This window comes from Protopterus annectens, chromosome 8.part0 (genome assembly GCF_019279795.1).
Source record: "Protopterus annectens isolate FY-2018-M chromosome 8.part0, PAN1.0, whole genome shotgun sequence".
Lineage (NCBI taxonomy): Eukaryota > Metazoa > Chordata > Ceratodontiformes > Protopteridae > Protopterus > Protopterus annectens.
This window is the reverse complement of record NC_056741.1, coordinates 632,712,701-632,734,696: the sequence shown is the minus strand read 5'-3', so window position 1 is coordinate 632,734,696 and position 21,996 is coordinate 632,712,701.

The window sequence follows — 21,996 nt, the reverse complement described above, 5'->3', positions numbered from 1 at the left end:
AAAAAACTATACACTGGAATTGATGCTGACAGAGTTTATAGTCATTTAGAAGAAAAGTCAATTATGACAGTAGAACAAAAGGGCAATAAAAGAAAGTCATATGGCATGAAGGATCACTTGTTGAAGTCATAGTCGAGAACTGTAAAAAGGGGAAGAATTTAAGTATGGCATGGATTGACTACAAAAAAGCTTTTGATAGTATCCCACATTCATAGATAAGAGTGTTTAAAAATGTATAAGATACACCCTACACTGATTGGCTACAATACAGTGACCATGAAACAGTGGCAGACCACTTTGCAATTATGCCATGGTAAAGGACAAATTATTATTCCAGGGATAAAAATTCAAAAGGGATATTCCGTGGTGACTCTGTCACCACTGCTATTCTACCTTGCCTACTTGACAGCTTAGTCCATGGCTATAATTTGGCTCCTAGAAAACAACGAAGTGTAAAGACTTCTCATCTTCTCTTTGTCATTGATCTAAAACTGTATAGCTCATCAGATGAGGAACTGAAACCACAACTGCAAGTTGTCAAAACTTATTTAGATGATATAAGATTGTCATTTGGTTCTGATAAATGTGCAAAAGCAACCTCTAAAGCAGGAAAACTGCAGCACCAAGAAAACAGTTTGGGACAAGAATGTGATGTAAAAGAACTTGAGCAAAAGGGAGTATATAAATATTCGGGAATTGATGAAGGATCAACAATAAAACATGAACAAATGTGAATAAAACTTAGTTAGGAAGACTTAAATTAATCCTGAAAACAGTGTTGACATCTAGGAATCAAAATCCAAGCTATAAACAAATTTGCTCTTCCTGTGCTGGATAGATTAGATAGGAAAATAGAGAATGCTTCATGCTCACCAAATGATTTATAAAAATCATTGCATACCAAGATTATCTATTCCCCATTCCGAAGGAGGGATGAGCTTCCTTGAAATTGATTACATGTATAGATTTGCAATCATGGGACTCAACACATATCTGTTGACCTCACAAGACCCAAATGTACTGAAAGTTTTGAAGCATGAGGAGAATAAATCTAAGATGACCTCTCTGCTGAATCTAGCAGAAGCATATCAGCGTTAAGCAGGAATGGAAATCAAACCAGAAGGAGATAAAAATCATGCAGCAAGTAAATGTGCCAAAAAACAAAAGAAAGAACATAAGGTGAAGGACCAGATGAGAAGACAATAAATGTGGAAAATGCATAAATATAGTTGCAAGTATAGAATAATTCTGGAAGAATCTCATGTTGATTAGGAACAAATGCAAGAATGATTATGTCGAGGCAAATACAAACCAAGAGATTAAAGGTTAATACTGGCAGTACAAGATAGTGGGCTAATTACACATTGATTTACAAAGTCCATTGAACATGTGGGAGAAACAGACAAATGTAGGTTTTGTAAAACAGAATTGGAAACAGTTGCACACCTCATTGCTGGTTGTGACATACTAATGGCAGAAGGACTGTATACTGAAAGGTATAATAATGTGGCAAGACTATTGCACTGGGGATTGTGCAAACATATTATGGTACAGAAGTGGCTGAAAAAACATGAGCCACAAAGCATCATAGAAAATGATGAACTCGACATCACATGGGATCATCTGTTGCCAGCAGTTCAAAAAATAGATGCTATAAAACTGGATTTATCATCCATGAAAAGAAGACAAAAGTAGCATTGATCACTGAAGTCACCACATCCAGTGATTGCTGTGTCTTGTGTACAGAGAGACACACAGTCATAAAATATCTGGATTTGCAGGCAGAAATGAGAGCAATGTGGAAGAAAGATACTCAGACAGTTCCAATAGTAGTAGGAGCAATTGATCTTATACAAAAGAAGCTACAACCATATTTAGATATGTTGACAATACATGTAATTGCATGAAAATTGCAGGAGGAGTAATTACTGGGCACATTGCAGGTGCTGTGAAGAGCACTTCTGGCTGACATCAAAAATTGAAACAATACTAATTTCATAAACTTTAATTGTACTTTGACTTAGGAATCAAGTCCATTCCTGTCATGGTATTAGAAACCTAAAAGACTTGGAGAAATTAAAAAGGAAAAAGAAATACGGAAACGTTCCTAGACTGAGGCTAGGCCAGGCCCAGGGGGAGGATGTCCATAACCATAATCAAGAGCTTTCAGTTTCTCATTTTATTATTATCATTTGTTTAGTCCCTTCCCTCATATCCCTAGCATCCATAACAGAATCTATCTTAATCCATACCTAAGTACTTCATCCCATCATGTCCCCATAAATGTGTATTCCTGAACCAATTCATGTGTGGCTACATAGTTTACTGTTATAGCCTTTGTTTAATATGCTGCAGAAAAAAATTGCACAACACCAAAATGTACCTTTCTGAATCTTTTAAGTATTATCTGCAAATAAAGGTAACCTTTTGATTGCCATACCATTTATATCCTTAAATTTGTGAGTCTCTTATTTTCTTTGCCAACAGTTTTAAATATAAAGCAAATAACAGAAGGGGGGGCTGTCTTGTTCCTCTTTTCAAACACAGCTGGTCAGAGAGAGACCCTCCTACCACAATTCCTGCTTCCTGCCTCTCATTTATCACCTTAATTAATGCCATCATCCTTTCAGGGAATGCAAAGCTTTCATTGCCTTACTCATAAAATCCTAGCTGACATTATTAAATGGTTTCTGTGCGTCAAGACCCACCAACAACTGCTAAGAGTTGACATGTGTCTGGAATGCTTCCAGTTCATTACTGATGGCTGTACTGCATCAGCAAATGGCATCAGAAATACTTATTCTAGGGTTATAAACCTCTTCTGCAACATCAACATAATGGTTTGGCTGGATAGGTATATCTTGCGGAGGATACCACTGCTGTGGAACAGACTCTCCATTCACATAAAACAAAGTTTGTTCCTGTCCATGTGTCAAACACAACTTGGATCTATGGATGGGAGACAGAAAATTTACCCTGGAACTGCCCCTGTACTACTAATGAACACAGACAGCTCCTAAATGCTTTATCCTATGTATGGGTCCCATCAAAGTATCAATGTTATGATCCCAGCTATTTTCATTAGGGGTAATATGTAATTTTACATTCAGCTTTCCTCTGGATCATCATTGTTAAATCAATTATGCCAAATGTGTGCCTCCCCTCACAAAACCACATTATTCTATATCTGTCAATTATGGCAACATGTTTGCCATTCCCTTAGCTAGTGTAGACATAAATACTTTATAATCATGGTTTAAAATTGAAATGGGTGCATATGAAGTTGGGTATAAGATATTCAACCCACTTTGGGTAATAAGTCTTTTCAGCTTTCTTCCAAGATGCTGGTACTGTCCTTCCCTTTTAAAATACTGTTAAAACCTTCCAGATCTTTGACTTCCTTCCCTCCTAACTTCCAAATTTCCATAGGAATACCATCTGTTCTTAGTGATTCCCCTTTTGATTGATTACACATCACCATTTTATTTCATCTCTTCCTATCTTAGCTATTCATGTTTGAGCCTCCCCTTCTTTTAACCTTGGCATAATTAACCTTCCATAAATATTTTCACATGTGCCTTTCCTTGGCTGCCATCTTCTTCTGATTTATACTAATTTTCATTAGGTTTCTGAAATAGCTCTAATACATCTATAGGACCTGTATTTATTTTTCTTCTCATAGCCTTTCTAAGTCTGGTGAAAATCCATTCTACTTTCTCTTGCCTAATTTGTGTTAAAGCTTTTTATGTTCTGGAGCGTTATCAAAAATAGTTGCTTAATAGGAACATTTCTTAATTCATGCATATTACCCAAATATCCTGTTGTTTTCTTTTAAGCCCCCTGCACTTGCTCCTGTCCTTTTTCTGTGAGATTACTTAGTTATTCTGAAATGCTTAACCTTTTTCAACCTCCTGTAAATAATTGTATTACCCCCCATGTTTTTTCTCTTCTGTTTCTACTAACTCACTAGGCATCCTTTTTGAAGAAATGTCTTTGCTCCATAATAGTTCTGTGATTTCCACTGCCCATTCCTTAAATTTCTCTTTTTAACAAATAAGAAGGAAGATGCCAGTGTCTATTTTTTTAACAACAATACTTAGCACACTTTAAACTGTCTATACTAAATTTTCTGAAGTTTAGCTCAATTTGTTGTGTGGGACGATAGTTTATATTTTCCATTACTGCTGCCTTAGTCAACCCTTAATACTGTCACTGTATTATTCTGGCGGTGTTTTCCCATGACTTGATATATTCTGATATGGCTGCTGTCCCCATTAAATCCAGGTGCACCTCAAAAGAAGAAACTCTGCTAAAACATGCCTCAGCCTATGGGCTCTGAATATGTTGTTGCCTTAAGCCAGCACACAGATCACTTACCTTTTTCTTCCTTCATCCTCTGGTGTGAGGCCACAGCTCTCAATGGTACAAGGATCAGACCCATCTTCTGAGGCTGTTCCAGTATCTGGTTCTGGTACAGGAGAACCAAACACTTTAGGTGCGTAGGAGGTCTCTGGTAAGAGACCCCTTGCCAGACATAATACACTGTCCCTAATATTTTGTCTTGTAGTTTAGTTCATAGTACAAAAAAACAGAAACTTTGCCACTTGACAGAAAATCAGGTTATTACCATGTAGAGGGGTTGATATGATTTAACATTCAGCTAATCTCGGATCCTGTGCTCCTTTTCAGAATGACTAAGGGGTTACCTTCTCTAGAGGTCAGTCTAATACTGCAGATTTTGATGGGAACTCTGATGCAGACAGTATTGAACACTCTGAGTCCATCCAATCTGATTCTTTGGAAGGTGAACAGGTTCAAAAACCCAAGCAAGTGTTTCCACAGATGCTAGCTAGGTTTAGAGATGTATTTGACTGGAAGCAGTCTGGAGCTACATAAGAGACTGGTAGAGTTTATAATCATATTGAAGATGAGATTCAAAATATGTTAGCTGTTCCTCCTCTTTTACCAGCCTTAGAAGATGTCTATAAAACTACATGTTAAACCGGTTTGGTTAATGAACCAGTTCCTAAAAAGGCTTTGAGGAAATACAAGGTGTACTCTGATCTTGCAGCTCTCTTTGCTCCTTTGTTAGCTGACCAGTATGTGATGCCAATTTTAACAAGAGAGCCATGGCTTCTTCTAATCCTACACCAGCAAAATAAAAACATGAAACTGCACTCATTGCAAGCATTCTTAACCCTGGAAGAAGCTGACATGTGTGCAGTCACAGAAACCTGGTTCAAAGCTGCAGAGAGCACCCCAGCCATACCAGGTTACTCATCCTATCATTCATTCAGACCCCAAACCATGGGCATCAAAACAAAAGGAGGTGGAGTTGCAATATATATAAAAGACATACACACCTCTAGACTGGTCAGACAAGACCCCTATTCAAATCATAGCTAGCTACAGGCCTTCAACTCTGACTCAAGATGCCCACTCCACATATCTAGACCTCTTAGAATCTATCAAGATTCAACCGTTTACCCTGATCCTGGGCAACTTTTAACTATCCATCTGTAAGAAATACTCATGCCAAAACACAAATGCTCAGAGATTCCTTGATTTTGTCAACGCAAATGCCTTGGACCAGTTGGATGACACCCCCACAAGAGGTGAAAATATCTTGGACTTGGTATTAACTGCAGCATCCCTACAATATCATCATCCCTGCTAAGATCCGATCACAAAACAGTCACTTTCAAAGTCACCATCTCCCCCAACCCCCCCCCCCCCCGCAGCTAGGGTCAAACAAAAAAACTTCTCCAAAGCTGATTACAACCTCCTGAGGGAAGATGTAAACAATTTCACAGCCCTCTCCCACTCCTCAGGAACTAGCACGTATGTCCAAACCTACACCAAAGTACTACATAAGCATTTATATAGCTGCATGGGATCAGGAATACCAGACAGGACGAAATCCTCCTCCTCCACAAGGAAGAGTAAACCTGTCTGGTGGGCATCTACAATAAATATAATTTATAATAAAAGGAAAAAAATTGCTGTCCAGGACCAAGAAGGAGCAGATGTCTAGTTGGAAGCAAGCTCTTCTTAGCCTGAACAAGCAAATAAGAGCACTATTGAAATCCTCCAAAGTAAACTTTGAGTCCAAACTGGCCACATCCACTAAAGACAATCATAAGGCTTCCTTCACATATATCCCTAATCTCAAGAGAAGCACCCAGATTTGCTCAGAACTGGTGGTCAAGGACACCCCATACACAAACCCCGTAGCTATAGCCAACCTGCTGGCAGACCGTTTCAGTGAAAACTTCACTCCTCTTTCCCCCTATCAGTAAAACAGGACATCCCCAGTACCTGCCCCCCTCCCCTTATCTGTAGGGAGCAAGTCATCACTGCCCTCTCAAAGGCAAAAATACAGCCTCCATGGGACCCAATAACATCCCAGGCTGCATCTTACATGAACTCGGGCAGGAACTTGCAGCACCATTAGGCACCCTATTCAACCAAAGCCTGAGTACCGGCTTTGTCCCAGCCAAGTGAAGGACAGCTACTATCATCCCTTTGTACAAAGGTGGAGCATCCACCGATCCAGGAAATTATAGACCCATCAGCCTAACTAGCCTTATCTGCAAGGCCATGGAGCAGATTATCATGGACCTTATTAACAAGGACATTGGCAACCTCCAGACACTTGATCCCATACAGTTTGGTTTTGTCAAGGGGAGATCATGCCTGTTAAGTTTGGTCGACTTCATTGAGACAGTCACCAAGGCCACTGACCTGGCCAAGGCCTTCGATACTATTCCCCACTCAGGTATAATAGATAAACTCTCTCAACTAGGCATTAATCCATATGTTACCAGATGGGTAGCAAACTGTCTCACTGATAGAACCCACCTAGTCTAAATAAAGGAAGCCACCTCAAGTAATAGACTCATAACAAGCGGTGTACTCCAGGGATCGGCCTTGGGTCCACTACTGTTTGGGATATACTTCCCAGAGGTGCAGGCCAAATCTAGTGGGCTATGGCTGACCAAGTTTGCAGATGACTGCAAGCTGGATGCTGTCATTAGTTCCCCTAGTGATGTGGACATCCTCCGAGAGGGTCTCACCCAAACAAATGACTGATGCCATGAACATGGACTCAAACTGATTGCCAAAAAATGCATCATCATCCCTTTTGAGGAGAGTGATGTCCCCACAAATTATTACATTGATAATAAGGCACTAAGCACGCAATCAGTCGTGAGGGACTTGGGCACCCAGGGTGATAGCAAACTGATTTTTGGTCACCATATTGTCTCCGTTGTATGGAAAGCTTTCTACATGGCCCACCTGATTAGTAAGGGTATCTCATCCAGGGACAAGGTGGCCACATCCCTGTATTCTTTCCTTATAAGACCCATTATAGAGTACAATGCCCCTTTTGGCATGTACCTCACAAAGCGCATGCAGCAGCTGGAGAGACCACAGAGGTTCCTCACCAGGAGAATCCAGGGCCTCATACATCTACCGTACACAGGTTAAAAGCCCTGTCCCTCTACTCAGTCTCCTACAGACTCCTCAGAGGTGACCTCTGTCTGGCATACAAAGCAATCTCAGACCCCGCCCTGATGGGACTGCTGCATATCCACAAGTCAAGCTCCACTCAAGTAACCTGCACTCCCGGCCTCAACCTTGTCTGTGACATCAATAGAACTTGTTGGCAGGACAGATTTGTGTCCCAGAGACTCCCCCATTTGTGGAATAGACTCCTTCTCCACATAAAGCAGAGTACCTCATTAACCCTTTTTAAGCGCAACCTGAATAACTGGATGGAGAACAGAAGATACACCCCTGGGATTCCACCTGTGTCCCTGCTGGACAGTGGCATAGGGTGCTGACTTGTTGGAACATGGGCTAAATTTTTGGCTAGGCTTGTAAGGGCCTCAGGGCCAACAGCCTAGTAACCACGTATGATAAATTAGAAAGTGGTTAGAATCTTAGGGGAAAGAAAGCTGCTCAGTCTAGTAACTTAGTCTTTACAATTTTAAATTATCAGGGCTTCATGTGGAAATGTATTTTGCAATGTGCTTACAGTTTAGGTGACTTTGCTGTATCTTTGCTGAACAGAAGTGTTCTATGAATGAGACTTTTTCCAAATTAACTCAGGTTTTGAAACATTCTTTGAGGAGTGTCTTGGATGGTGTAGACACTATTTCTACAAATGCAGCTGCTTTTCCTCTATTGAGAAGGTATGCTTGGTTACATAACCAGAATTTTTTTCTGAGAATTTAAAAAAGAGCTTTTGAATGCTCTTTTAAGTTATGAATTTGTGTTTGGTCCCAGATTCTCAAACAGTGGAATGATAGAGGTAAATTGATGCATGTAGTATCTGGAATGTTACCCATTCAAAGTTTCTCCCCTAACAAGGCTTTTAACTTCAAAGGGCAGAACAACAAAAATCCCATTCTGACAAGAGTCAGGGTACCAAAGAGAAAATGACAGGAAGATAATATTTCCAAACCAAATAAAAGCCCCCAAAAAAAAGATCTTTCACCTACTAAAGAATGACTATGCTAAGACTCAGTGCATCCTGTCCATCTGCCCCTTTTACCTTCCCTCAGGCTTTATCTGAACCCAGCAGCCTGGCCACAAGTAGCTCAGACAAGTGGATGCTGATTATAATGCAGTGAGGATTCTCTTGGCAGTGAACAGAAAATCCTCCTCCCTATATGGAAAGCCACCACCCACCCTCCAGACCAGACACTCTTGTTCTGTCCAGTACTCCTTTACATGTTGCAAGCATGGGTTACAGAACCAGTTCCTGCACCACAAAAAGGGAAAGGATTTTACATCAGAAATATTGTGGTACTCAAAAAGCAGCCATCCTGGAGACTAGTGCTAAGTTTAGCATACATAAATACCTTTCTGAAAATACCCCCCCCCCTTCTTCCACATTGCTGTTTCATGGTGACTTAACATCTGAAGGATGCTTATCATCACATGCCAATTGCTCCCAAATGCAAGTTGAACTTTCAAATATATTGTCTGACACTCTCACAAAGAATAGTCTTCCTGGGATGTATGATGGACACACAAGAAACTGTGGCATTTCCACCAGGAGACTTAGTCTGTTCTGAAATTTTTCAGGGGTTTCTCTATTCAAGAAGCTGCCTCCACACAAGACTTTCTGAAAATTCTAGGCCTCATGGCATCAGTGATCCTTATGACAGCATGAGCCAGACTCCACGTGAGAAAGACTCAATGGTACTTAAAAAAATTACTGGACCCAGCATCTACTTCAGTTGGAGTTCCAGGTACATACAATACTGGATTTTGTGAAATTACCATTACAGTGGTGGAGGGGGTCAGGTGTCTCTCAGTTCAGATCTACCCTTCTCCCTCCAGACCCTAGTTCATTGAGTCCAAATTGACTGGATAATGCAAGTCTAATGAGGTCTTTGGATGCTACAAAGCATCATACTAACAAAAAACAAAACAATAAATAAAACAAAACAACAAACTTGAACACAGAACAATTGCTGAATCTAGGAATGAAGGCAAACAATCAGTTTATACAATATGTACTTTTATTCCTCCTTTATTAACACAGAACTTCATCAGATTAAAATTACAACTAGAATGTAACAAATAAATAAATATTAAAATGCATCCAAACACTTTAAAACACGTCACTTGTACATAATTCTATCAAATAAATCCAGCCAATAACACCATAGTATTCTACTATCAACATGCTCAAAATATGTTCAGTACAATTAATTTGTTTAAATAAGCTAGTATCATAGTTTTTCCGTTGTAACCCAACATATATATATATATATATATATATATATATATATATATAAATCAAATAAACCTCAAAGACTAGTTAAACATGATTTATTCATAATTTATCGGCCTGGGGGCTAATAGACTTGTGTTATTGAAATCTTGTCATTTATTCCAGGAGACATTAAGTAAAATCTGCTAATAGACTCCCCTATATTCAAGATAGGAAGACCAATTTCCTCCCCTAACATTGATCTCAACCTTTTCCAGTACAGAAAAAAATATATTTTTAAAAATGTTGGCAATCTCTAGATTATTTACTTAATGCTTTTGTATAGTCTTTTTTCTAAATAGCATATATGTACTGGTATATTCTAGTCCTTAAGTTTTTGTCGATGTTACCTATGCAAAAAGCCGAACATGACAAACAGATGGCTACATAAACAACTCTCCTTGTTTTACAGTCATTGGTCTCTTGGGCTGTTAAAACCCTTGGATAGTTTCCCAATGTCATATTAGTTGTTTCATAAACAAATCTACATTGGTTACAAGTGCCACATTTTTTCCAAATGCATTCTTAAAGTTCTTAACTAATACAATCTTGGAACTTTCTCCCAATTTGTTAATAAGGTCAAACACTCCAAATACCCCTTTCCAAATTCTTTCTATGATAGTTTTTACCTCTACAGCATTGTCACCTTACAAGGGTTGATGTCAGATTTGCCTGACACAATAAATGATTCAGGGAGTCTAGCGAGCTGTGAATGTAGAGATGACGTTTTTGTAGCAAGTTGTGAATGTCAGACAGATGGTTGGAAAATACATGAAGCCATGCTTGAAAGACAGAAGCATTCTCATTCTCTGGTATGGAATGTTCCTTTATGCATTTCCAGTTTCTCCTCCAAGAATTATCAAAGATTATTGTGGTGAACCCCCTATTGGACCAGGGGAAGTTGGTTCTTCCTTTTAAAGGAATTAGCTCACACAGTGTCAAGGGCTACTGTTACAACCCAACTTGCAGAGGTTGCCACTGACAGTCTGGATGATTTTATCTTAATACTTTTTAGGCACTTATTTCATGAGGATGTGCAGCTGGTTTTGAAGGAAGCAAGGAAACCTGCAAGTAGAAAGTATTATGTTTAATGGTCGAAGAGGTTTTCTAGGTGGTGCTTAACCAATATCAGAGGGCCAGGTATGGTGTCTTCCTCTCTGGCTTTGAAATATTTGTATGAGCTGTTCAATGATGGCTTATTTTATGCATCTGTCATGGTGCACCTTAAAGCCATCTCAACCTGTCTGCCCACACATCTCCCTCTTTCATCTATTTTTATTGACCAGCAGTTTATGAAAGGAGTGTTGCCATTGATACCCCCTCAAAAGTAAATTCCTTCTCTTTGGGATCTCAGCTTTATTCTTGGAAAATTGACTTTATCTCCTTTTGAATTTGCCTTTTTGCTCATTTGAAGTTCATCACTTGGAAAGCTGTTTTGCTTATTGCTCTGGCATCTGCATGATGAGTCTCTGAGCTGCAAGGTTTCATGGTGGGCTAACCCTATCCGTTTCATAAAGACAGTTTTTTTCTATGATTTGATCCTTTTTTCATATCATTTTTTTTCCTGAATGAATATCCTGCTTTAAGCCATCAAGCTCCCCATTTTCTTTCCAGAACCTAAAACAAGGGAGAAAAGATCCTACATATCTTGGATGTACACAGGCAGTGCAGGTTCTACCCCTACTTCCGCACCACTGTTCCATAGTGACACTACATCTGAAGGATGCTTATCATCACATGCCAATTGCTACCAACATCAAGGTGTGTGTGTGTGTGTGTGTGTGTGTGTGTGTGTGTGTGTGTGTGTGTGTGTGTATATATATATATATGTGTGTGTGTGTGTGTGTATGCATATGTATATATGTGTCCATATATGCATATAAGGCAGCATAGTAGCATAGCTGATAGTGTCATTTCTTTGCAGCAAGAAGTTCCTTGGTTTGGTTCTTGGCTAGGGTGCTTTTGTGTAGAGTCTGCTTGTGCACCCTGTGTTCACATGGGTTTCCTCTGGGTGCCCTGGTTTCCTCTCACATTCCAAAAACATGTAGTAGGTGGATTGGACACTCTAAAGTGGCCATAGATATGAGTGTGCATGTAAGTGTGTGGGGTGGAAGGACTACCGCAGCAGGGCTAGTCATCTGGTGGTGTAAGCCTTGACTCTGGATGATTGTCACTGTTGAAGTGATACCCAGACCTCTTGAGCAAAAATGGAAAATAGGTGTTATGGATGGATGGATATATACAGGTTCATAGGTGTGTGCTAGGCTAAAGGTACTAGGGCATTTTTAATCCTAGCCATGCATCCCAAATCTCTGACAAGTTCTAGTACTCCTTATAAGTGTAAACAGATGCTTGTGAGAAACATTTATAAGCAGGTGCCTGAGAGATGAACTATTTACAGGCTGCCTATGTCCATTAGATATCAAGGAGTTTTCCACCATAGGAGACACTGTATGATAATGAACTTTCCAAATGAAAATGCTCCTTATCAGGGTTACAGGAGAAAAAAGGGATATTTGCACACCTGAGACTGCACCCTCACACCTGTCTAAATACACTAAAGTCAAAATCAATAAACTTTGTGGTAAGGAGAAATTTCTTTATCGATACGAACAATTATATGATCTGATTTCAGTGGCATTTTTTGACAAAAAATGTGAGTCAGTTAAGTGATCACCACTTCCTGGTTTAAGTTTACTTAGTGAGCTTACAGCCAGCTATCCAGAAATAGTTATGGTATAAACATGTACACCTCTTAAACCCGACTGGGAAAACCTTAATAACCCACATATAACACTTCAAGATACTGTTAGAACCTTTATCGAATTGTCTGTTGTGACATAGGCAGACTTATATGTATGTAAAAGTAATCAAACCATGTTAGTAAGTTCACATTTACAAACATTATACATCGCGTATATGTTTATATATCCTGTAATCATTTATAAATTACTTAATTCATGCCTTCTCTTAAACCTCATTCCTCTTACTCCAAAACATTTTTCTTCATGTATTGTTCCCACGGTTTCGATTTCTTGCTGTGTAATTTACTCCTAACCCTTTTCAACGATCCCATTTCTTCTTCTCTTACCTCTGTTACAGCATTCACTACTTCAAGTATGGTTGGTTTAGATTTTGATTTCCAATTTCTATCAGTTGGTTTTCTGGCAGCCACCAGAATTAAACTTAACAAGGCCTTTATCTGTCTTGGCAATTCAGATCCTGTATCCCAGCTCAAAAATATTTCCTTAGTTACACTCATGACAACTATCTTGGGACCTTGTCATATACTTTCTCCATGTTTAGGAATACACAGTTAGACTCTTTCCTCATCTCTTGCTTCTCCCCAACTGCCTGTCCTGTCTCACAGCAAACATTGCATTATTTGTCAGTATAAATAAAACAAGTGCACGGGTGAGGTGTTTCTTCAGTAAAGCACTCTGAAAATTCCAAATGAATCCAGATAAAACGAAATAATAAAATGAACCATTTATTGTAGAAACAAAAGGATAAGCGCTTTCACTAAACATAGCTTCATCAGATCCCAAACCATTGTTACAAGTACACACGCTTTAAATACTTAATGCTGAATGGCTAATTAAAATTCATGAGCAATTACTCAATTAACTAATTTAAAAAGCTATTTTAAAAAGTAGTAGTTATTTTAAAAAAGTAGAACTGATGAAATTGATAGTAATAAATATATACACATAGTAGATATATAGACATATATATTTTATGTTTTTCATTACATTAGTATATCAAATGAAAATTAAATTGTCCTTATATCAAGTAAATTATGCTTATGTCAAATGAAATTACATATTTCACAAGCATATATATGACAGCAAGAAAAACTGTACCTGTCAACACATTTATGTGTTGAGATAAATGACTTGAATGATGTAATATAAAATGTATAAATATAAAAAGGTGTTATGAGTTCATGTCTATATCCGCTAAATATATGTTAGAATGTGAATGGATGTGGATAAATTAAATAAATATATATAAATATGAATATGTATAAATATGTATAAGTATGTTATAAATATGAACATAAATATATATATAAATATAAATATATATGAATAAATATGAATAAATATAAATACGGATGTAAATATGTATGAGTATAAGTGTAGATATGAATGTGAATGCGTATATCATTTATGTACAACTGATGGGACATGTGAATGGACTATGTGTATGGCTATATATGAGTATGTATGTGTGTATGTTGTGAATTGAATAGATGTAACTTGAATGTGAAGATGTATGTAAGTGTGAAGGTAAATATAAATATAAATATGGATGTAAATGTAGATATGAATATAAATGTAAGTATGAATGTGGGTGTAAATATGAGTGTGTATATCTTGTGTATATGGCATTTAAACGTATGGATGAAATACTTGTGTCAATATAAAATTAAACCTGATTTAATATTAAAATTTGATATGTCTGCATTTCCTTAAATAGAGCCTTATAGATGCCCTTTCATTTAAACCATGACCTTTATCTGCTCTGAGTACAATAATCCATCTACTTTCCCTGTCCTCTGTATGATTCATAATGTCCCCTCCTCTTTTACTCACAGTGATTTTTTCTAGAACCCTAAAGGTAAATGAATGTTGTGAGTTTGTTTGTATAACATGCTTTGCTAATGCATTTTGCTTTTCCTAATACTATAACAATGCTCTCTTATTCTATCACATAGGAACCTGTTGGTCTTGCCTACATAAAAACAAGAACATATTTTACACACGGCTAGATATACAACATTTGCAGTCATACAATTGGCATCAACCTGAGTATAGAATTCTTTCTGTGTATCAGGATGTATAAAAATTATATTTGAATCTATCAATGAACAAAAATTACAGTGTCCACAAGGTTGAGTAAAATATTGTTTTGTGTTTAGTGAAAGCGCTTATCCTTTTGTTTCTACAATAAATGGTTCATTTTATTATTTAGTTTTATCTGGATTCATTTGGAATTTTCAGAGTGCTTTACTGAAGAAACACCTCACCCGTGCACTTGTTTTATTTATACTGCTCAATATTTATCTTCAACAAGTTAGCAAGTGCTCTACACGCTAGCAACCAGGTAACTTTATTAACTTTCAATTGCATTATTTGTGCTGCATCCTGATCTGAATCTGAGCTGCTCATCTCCCATCTTACGTTCTATTGCTCTGCATAATAGTTTCTGTCACCCTCTCCAGAACTTTTGTGCAGTTTGATGTCCTTCCATATCGCTCTTGCAGTATTTATAAACAATGGATCTCCTGCCAAGGATGACCTTATGGCCAGCCAGTATAGCAAAGCCTTTAACTCTTGCCAGCACCATACATCAGATGTATGCTCCCTGTGTCAGCATAGGGCATAAAGGTGATGTATGAATGCTCCAATTCAGAACTTCTTTGCTACCAGTCTGAATGTCATAGCTAAATGTCAGTCTAAATATATATATATATATATATATATATACACACATATATATATGTATATATATATATATATATATATATATATATATATATAATATATATATTATATATATATATATAATATATTATATATATATATATATATATATATATATATATATATATATATATGTATATACACTCACATACGTCTACCCACACACACACACACACACACACACTGTAGCAATAACCCTTAAATATGGGTGTAGGTATTGCAGGATTTACCCATAGTTGGTGTGGTTTAATCATGATGTGAAGCCCAAGTAAGTAAAAACAGCCAACTATGGGTAAATCCTGCGATACCAACATCCAGGAATGGATTCAAAGACACACCAGCAGAGACTACTGACAAGTGAGCTTTGACAGAATATGCCAAGCCAGCATGGAGCAGTTCACAAAAGTGAGAGAGAACCAAAAGGACCACCTGTGAAAAGGGATCCTGGTGAGGCTTAAAACACCAAACATTTCTTCCATTTGGACATAATAATTTTCTGGTACTGGATTTTCCTGGCCTCCTGCAGATCCCTTAGCATGTCTGCAGAAAAGTAGTGTTGAAAGGGGATTAAAATCCTAACAACCAAAATGCCACTTTACATGTGGACAGATGAAGGTGAAGGACAGACACCTTGTCTTGGGTGAAAAGATCCATTCTGTAAGGTAATTTGTGATGATTGCTCCTTGCCAGATTTAAAGAAGAGGAGGAACCCATGCTGTCTGGGCTAAAAGGGTATCACCAAGAAGACTTTTGTAGAGTCCTGTTTGATCATATGTAGGACCCTGGGAAGAGGAGAAAGAAAAGCATAAAGAAACATCCCTTTCCAGGAAAAAGACATGTCACACATGTATGTATGTGTGTATATTTTATATATATATATATATATATATATATATATATATATATATATATACATACATATATGTATACATTCATTGCTTCATAGGTTTTTTACTAGGCTAATGACCACTAGGGCCCTTATAAGCCTTGCTATGCACCTAAATCCATTTGGATTCCAGGTGTCATGGGTGTCTATATGGAGAACATGTTAGTAGGGAGGTAAGTAAGGATTTGTATGGGAGTTAGGATAATACTTTTGTTATTGAGGGCCCCTGTCCATAAGGGACATGGGGGCTGACTGGGGGTGAATATATGATTTCCCATCTTATTGTCAGGATTTAGTTTTACTATGGTCAGGGATGAACTCTATTTTGCATGGATGGGGAGCCTATTTCAGAGTGTTGGGACACATCTGTCATTCCAGCATGTTTTATTTATGTCACAAGTGAAGTTCAGATCCTTGGATATAGTGTTTCTGATGCTGTTTGTTTTCTGAATGTGCAAAAGATCCATCCCTTGATATTGCAGGATTTACCCATAGGGTTGGGTCTGAGGAAGCCATATAAGCCAGGTAAAGATCCATTCTCAGCAGCCTTTAGGAGACTGAATACAGAGACATAGCTTTTAGACAGTCAGTGTAGGACCAGATGTGACATCCCCATGCTGGGCCAGTAATTAAGGAACCTGAATCCTCACCAGTGACACTGGAGTGGGACATTCACTTGGAAAGCAATGGATACATGCAATATATCCAGATGCAGACCTCTGTGCTTCAAGTACAATTTCCCCTTAAGTGCACCCAGAGAACACGCTCAGTCTGGGGGCTGGTTCCTCCTTATATCTGTCTAGACCCCCAGTGAGACTCCCTACTGGTACACCTTTAAATTGAGTCCTTAGCTGGGGTTCCATGCTAAGTCCTCCCATACCCTCTCTGTGAAACCAGTGCTTTGTATCCCTGCTGCAAGCAGCTGACACACACACACACACACACACACACACACACACACACACTCTCTTTGAGATTTGATTCACACACACACACACACACACACACACACACACACACACCTGGGAAAGGCTGGCACAGATTCTCCTACTGTGCCCCCTTCTGCCCAGACTACAAGGTAGTTATCTCTGCCAAAAGAACCCCTGACAGCTACTTTAAGGCTCTTACAAGGGTACCCAATTATACTGAGTGAAATTAATATTAATACAAATGGTAATGTTGACCAAACAGCAAGGCGTTCAGGAGTGGCCAGATTATCACCAAATAAATATGTGCAATTACTCTCAAAACTTAAATATTTTTTCTAAAAGGACCAGCCACAATGAGAAGTTTAAATATATTTAATAATAAATAATAAAACATGAGAATACTAAATACTTATTTATAGTAAACACCAAAGTTTTAGTCACAGGGAATATTAAATATAACACTGATGGAAAGTTTCACATAATTATAGAAAAACAGTATTTAGCTAATCTCACTACCTATTCCTGATTGACTAAAAGAATTACTGTTCTTACTTGCTGAATAGAGCAAGGCAAGATAGGTGAGTGGTCCTTGTCAGATCCAAGACAGAATACAGAATTCAAAAGCCGAACTGTAAGAGGATAGAGTGCCTCAACAAAACAAGTAAGGCAGTCCAACAAATAATTACCACTTCTGGTCAAGTCAGTGAGAATTGGGTTGTGATACTGTTCTCTAATAATAATAAGATGGTACAAGACATTATTAAGAAGAACTGGACGTTATAAACTACTGATAGTAAAATTTCTGAGATAGTAGGGATTATGCCAAGATATTCATATAAGAATACTAAGTCTCTTAAGTGATTATTATGTTATCAGGAGAGTAAGACCAATAAGCGTCATGAAAGACCACAGTCAGGTAGGAAAGGGACATTTGCATATCGTAATTGTAACCACTGTATGTTTATGACTAGCACTAATAGTTTTAGACATCCAGATACTGGAAAGGAATATGTTTTCAATCACTATGCTGACTGTAGATCTAGAGATCTAATATACTTAGCTAAATGTGTGAAATGCACAGCATTTTACACAGGGAAGACCAATAGGACATTAAGAGAGAGAGAAAGAGAGCATTTATATGCAGTGAATAAAGAAGATGAAAATAATGCTCTCGCTAAACATGTTATTAACAATGATCTCTTACATAAATTTAAGTTTCTAGTGGTTGAATTAGTTAATAAGAGTATGAGATTAGACAATTTGAAAAATCATACTGAAAAATTAGAAATTAAGTGGATTATTAGAATGTAAGCCGACAAAGGAAGTGGTTTGAATGATAGGGTCTCATTAAAGCCCTTTCTATTAGATAGACCATTGCAACATTAAGTAATTATTTTAAGTTGTCTGTATTTGATTTTTATCAGTAATTTATAATGAAAAATATATTTCATAGATGTGAAGGAACATACTTGAGTTATATATTTATATAAATAATTACATTTGAAAGTTTTTATCTGCCTTGTATGTATTTATATCTGTATATTTATATTTTTTATATATTCTCTCATACATATTCTATATAAATATGGGTTTTATATAGAAATATATTTATGCTAGGAAGCAGTACTAATATTTTATGAGTATTGTGAAAGACTTTATACATATTGTAATGTACTTTCTGAAGGCTTAGTATGCTTAGGTCTTATATATAATTTATATAGCAATATTGTCATTTAGTGGATTTCAGGAATATTACATTTTCTATACCCTATTCCTTAGGTTTAATATATTTGCTACCACGAAGAATAGTGTTTATTCATATGACTTTTAACAAGCTCTTTCATTGAGTTATGACTGTATTATTGCAATATAGGATGGATGAATGGTTATTTAGATATATATGTGCTTTGAATACATGTTTTTAAATACATTTTTTAACAGATTTTTTTTGATGGAAAGTTTTATTGCACTTAAGCATATCAAAGAATATTTAACCAATAAGATGCAAGTTTTTTTTGATGAGTTCACATATTTAAATCGTCACCACAGCCACATTATTATGTCTGATGAAGTGTTCATGGTGAAACGTGAAAGTGCTTACTTCACGTTTGTATAAGGATTTATTTGTTCATTAAAGGTTTTTTCTTCAGCTTTTGGTGTCACCTCAAGAGTGCTTTATTTGGGCAGAATGCTGCTGAGACTTCAGTCTCATAGGTTGGTACTAGGCTATCAGCCCTAGAGCCTATACAAGCCTAGCCATATCAATTCCCTGGCTATTTCTTCCCAGAATATTTACATCCCTGGTCCCCTGTCTAGCAGGGCAACTGACGTGATCCCCGGGGTGAATTTCCTGTCTCCCATCCAATTGTCAAGGTTCCTTTTGAAGAGGGCCAAAGAGGCGATCAGCTTGACATGTATGGGCAGTCTATTCCAGAGTATGGGGAGTCTCTGGGTCAGGAACCTATCCCTCCAGCATGTTTTTGTTCATTGTGATGACCAGATTTAGATCCCTGGAGCATGTAGCTCTGAGGGATTGGGGTTTCTTTAAGTGTAGCATGTCTAGCAACATTGGGTTTGACATGGTCTTGTATGTTAAGCAGAGATCACATCTGAGTAGGCGATATGCGACAGAGTATAGCTGGAGTCTTTTTAGACAGTCAGCATAGGGCATCTGCTTTAGGTCTGTGATTCTGTTAGTGAGGTATTTCTGTGGCCATTCCAGTTTTTGCAGATGTCTTGTGAGGTACATACCAAATGGGGTGTTGTACTCTATAATGGGTCTAATGAGGGATGAGTACAGCGGGACAATGACCTCCTTTTTTTCTGGATGAAAAGCCCTTAGTGATGAGGTGTGCCACATAGAAGGATTTCCTGACTATTGTGGCTATGTGGTTATCAAAAGTGAGACCATTGTCCACCTGTGTCCCTAAGTCCCTTATCACACCTTCGGTGTTTAGTGTACTGCCACTTATATGGTAATTCATGGGTACATGTTTTTTCCCAAAGGGGATAACTATACATTTCTTGGAATTGAGCTTGAGCCCATGGCTCTGGCACCAAGCATCTGTTTCTGTAAGGCCCTTTTTTAGAATATCCACATCATTTGGGGATTCAAGAATGGCTCCCAGTTTGGAGTCATCTGTGAACTTTGTTAGCCAGAGTCCCTTAGTGCTGACCTGTACTTCAGAGAAGTAGATGCCAAACAAGAGTGGTCCTGTGACTGAACCCTGAGGTACTCCGCTTATCACTTGTCTAGAGCTGGATTTTGAGTCTGCTACTTTTACAGTGTGGGTTCTGTCAGTAAGCCAGTTGGCAACCCATCGAGTGATGTAGGGATTTATGCCCAGCTTAGTAAGTTTATCTATGATTCCAGAGTGGGGGATGGTGTCGAAGGCCTTTGCAAGGTCCAGATAGGCTGTGTGGGCCATCTTACCCTCGTCCACAGTTCTGGATACTGATTCAAAGATGTCAGTCAGGTTGAGGAGACAAGATCGGCCCTTTACGAAACCAAACTGGGTGGGGTCCAGTGTTTGAAGGTTGCCACTGTCTTTGTTTATAAGTTCCATGATAATGTGTTCCATGGCTTTGCAGATCAGGCACGTCAGACTGATGGGATGATAGTTCCCGGGATCCAAGGTGGATCCCCTTGTGGAGTGGGATAACTGTAGCTGTGCGCCACTCATTGGGCATGAAGCCTGAGGTGAGACTATGATTAAACTTGACACTTAGGTGAGGTGCTATTTCATTTTGTAGTTCATGTAGTACACAGCCCGGGATGTTGTCTGGTCCCATGGATGCTGTATTCTTAGTTTTGGAGAGTGCATTTTTTACCTGTGTGGCCATGAGTACTGGAATTTGGAAATCTTTTGGTACTGAGATGGGCCCTTTAGGGGGGGTAAAGTTGGCACTGAATCGATCTGCCAGGATATTGGCAATATCCTTGGGATCAGTATATTTAATGCCATTCTGTTGTAGCTCAGAGCAGATCTGAGCATTGCCATTTAGATTCTTGACATAACTACAGAATAATATCATTATATTATCATTCTGTGTTTATGTTTATTAACATTTCAGACTTCAATTGTTATTATCTATGTGATTGTCCATGAGCTTATCTTATGGTAACATTTTTGCTATCTAGTTTAAATGTTCAGTATTGCATAGATTGTAAGTATTTGGATAGTATCACCCAAGCTACTAATAGATGTCCTGTTTCACATATATTTGATTTTTAGATCAAAAACTATTTAAGTGGTTACATTTGAAGTTTGATTATACTGGCATTGATTGCATCCGTTTTCTAATCGATCTATTTTCTATTAACACATTTATTTTATATGATTCATGTCCTCAGCATCTCTCACATGAATATGTGCAGTGGCTTCCTCATAATTCTTGCCTATATTTATATTGCACAGTATAGAAACAGTCAATAAGTTGTGGGACGCAGCTCCATAATAATCATTATCTTTGGTTATTATTGGTTATTATTGGTTAGGCTGCTATTGTCCTTCCAACTTTTGGATTCTGTTTATTAATACACTTCAAGCTGACGTAGCGGTTTGTATTTGGCTATTATAGTCAGCCATTTTGGATATTTTTTATCTAGTCTATTGAAAAACTATAAATCTTATCCCAGTATGGATCTGTCCAGTTTTATTACTGGTTTGGCTGCAGACAGGGAGGACCTTAGAGCCTTTGGGCTCAGTTCATCTACCCATGATAATACAAATAGAAATGGTTCTATCAGTCCTGAATCTATCTGTGCAACTCTTTTTGGTAATCTCAAAAAACATTTAAGATCTTTATGATCCAGTATTTGGCATTCGAGATTATTTAAGGCATATATTACAGAAGGAATAACTCCGAGAGGATTGCGTATATGAACACAACCTCATGTGA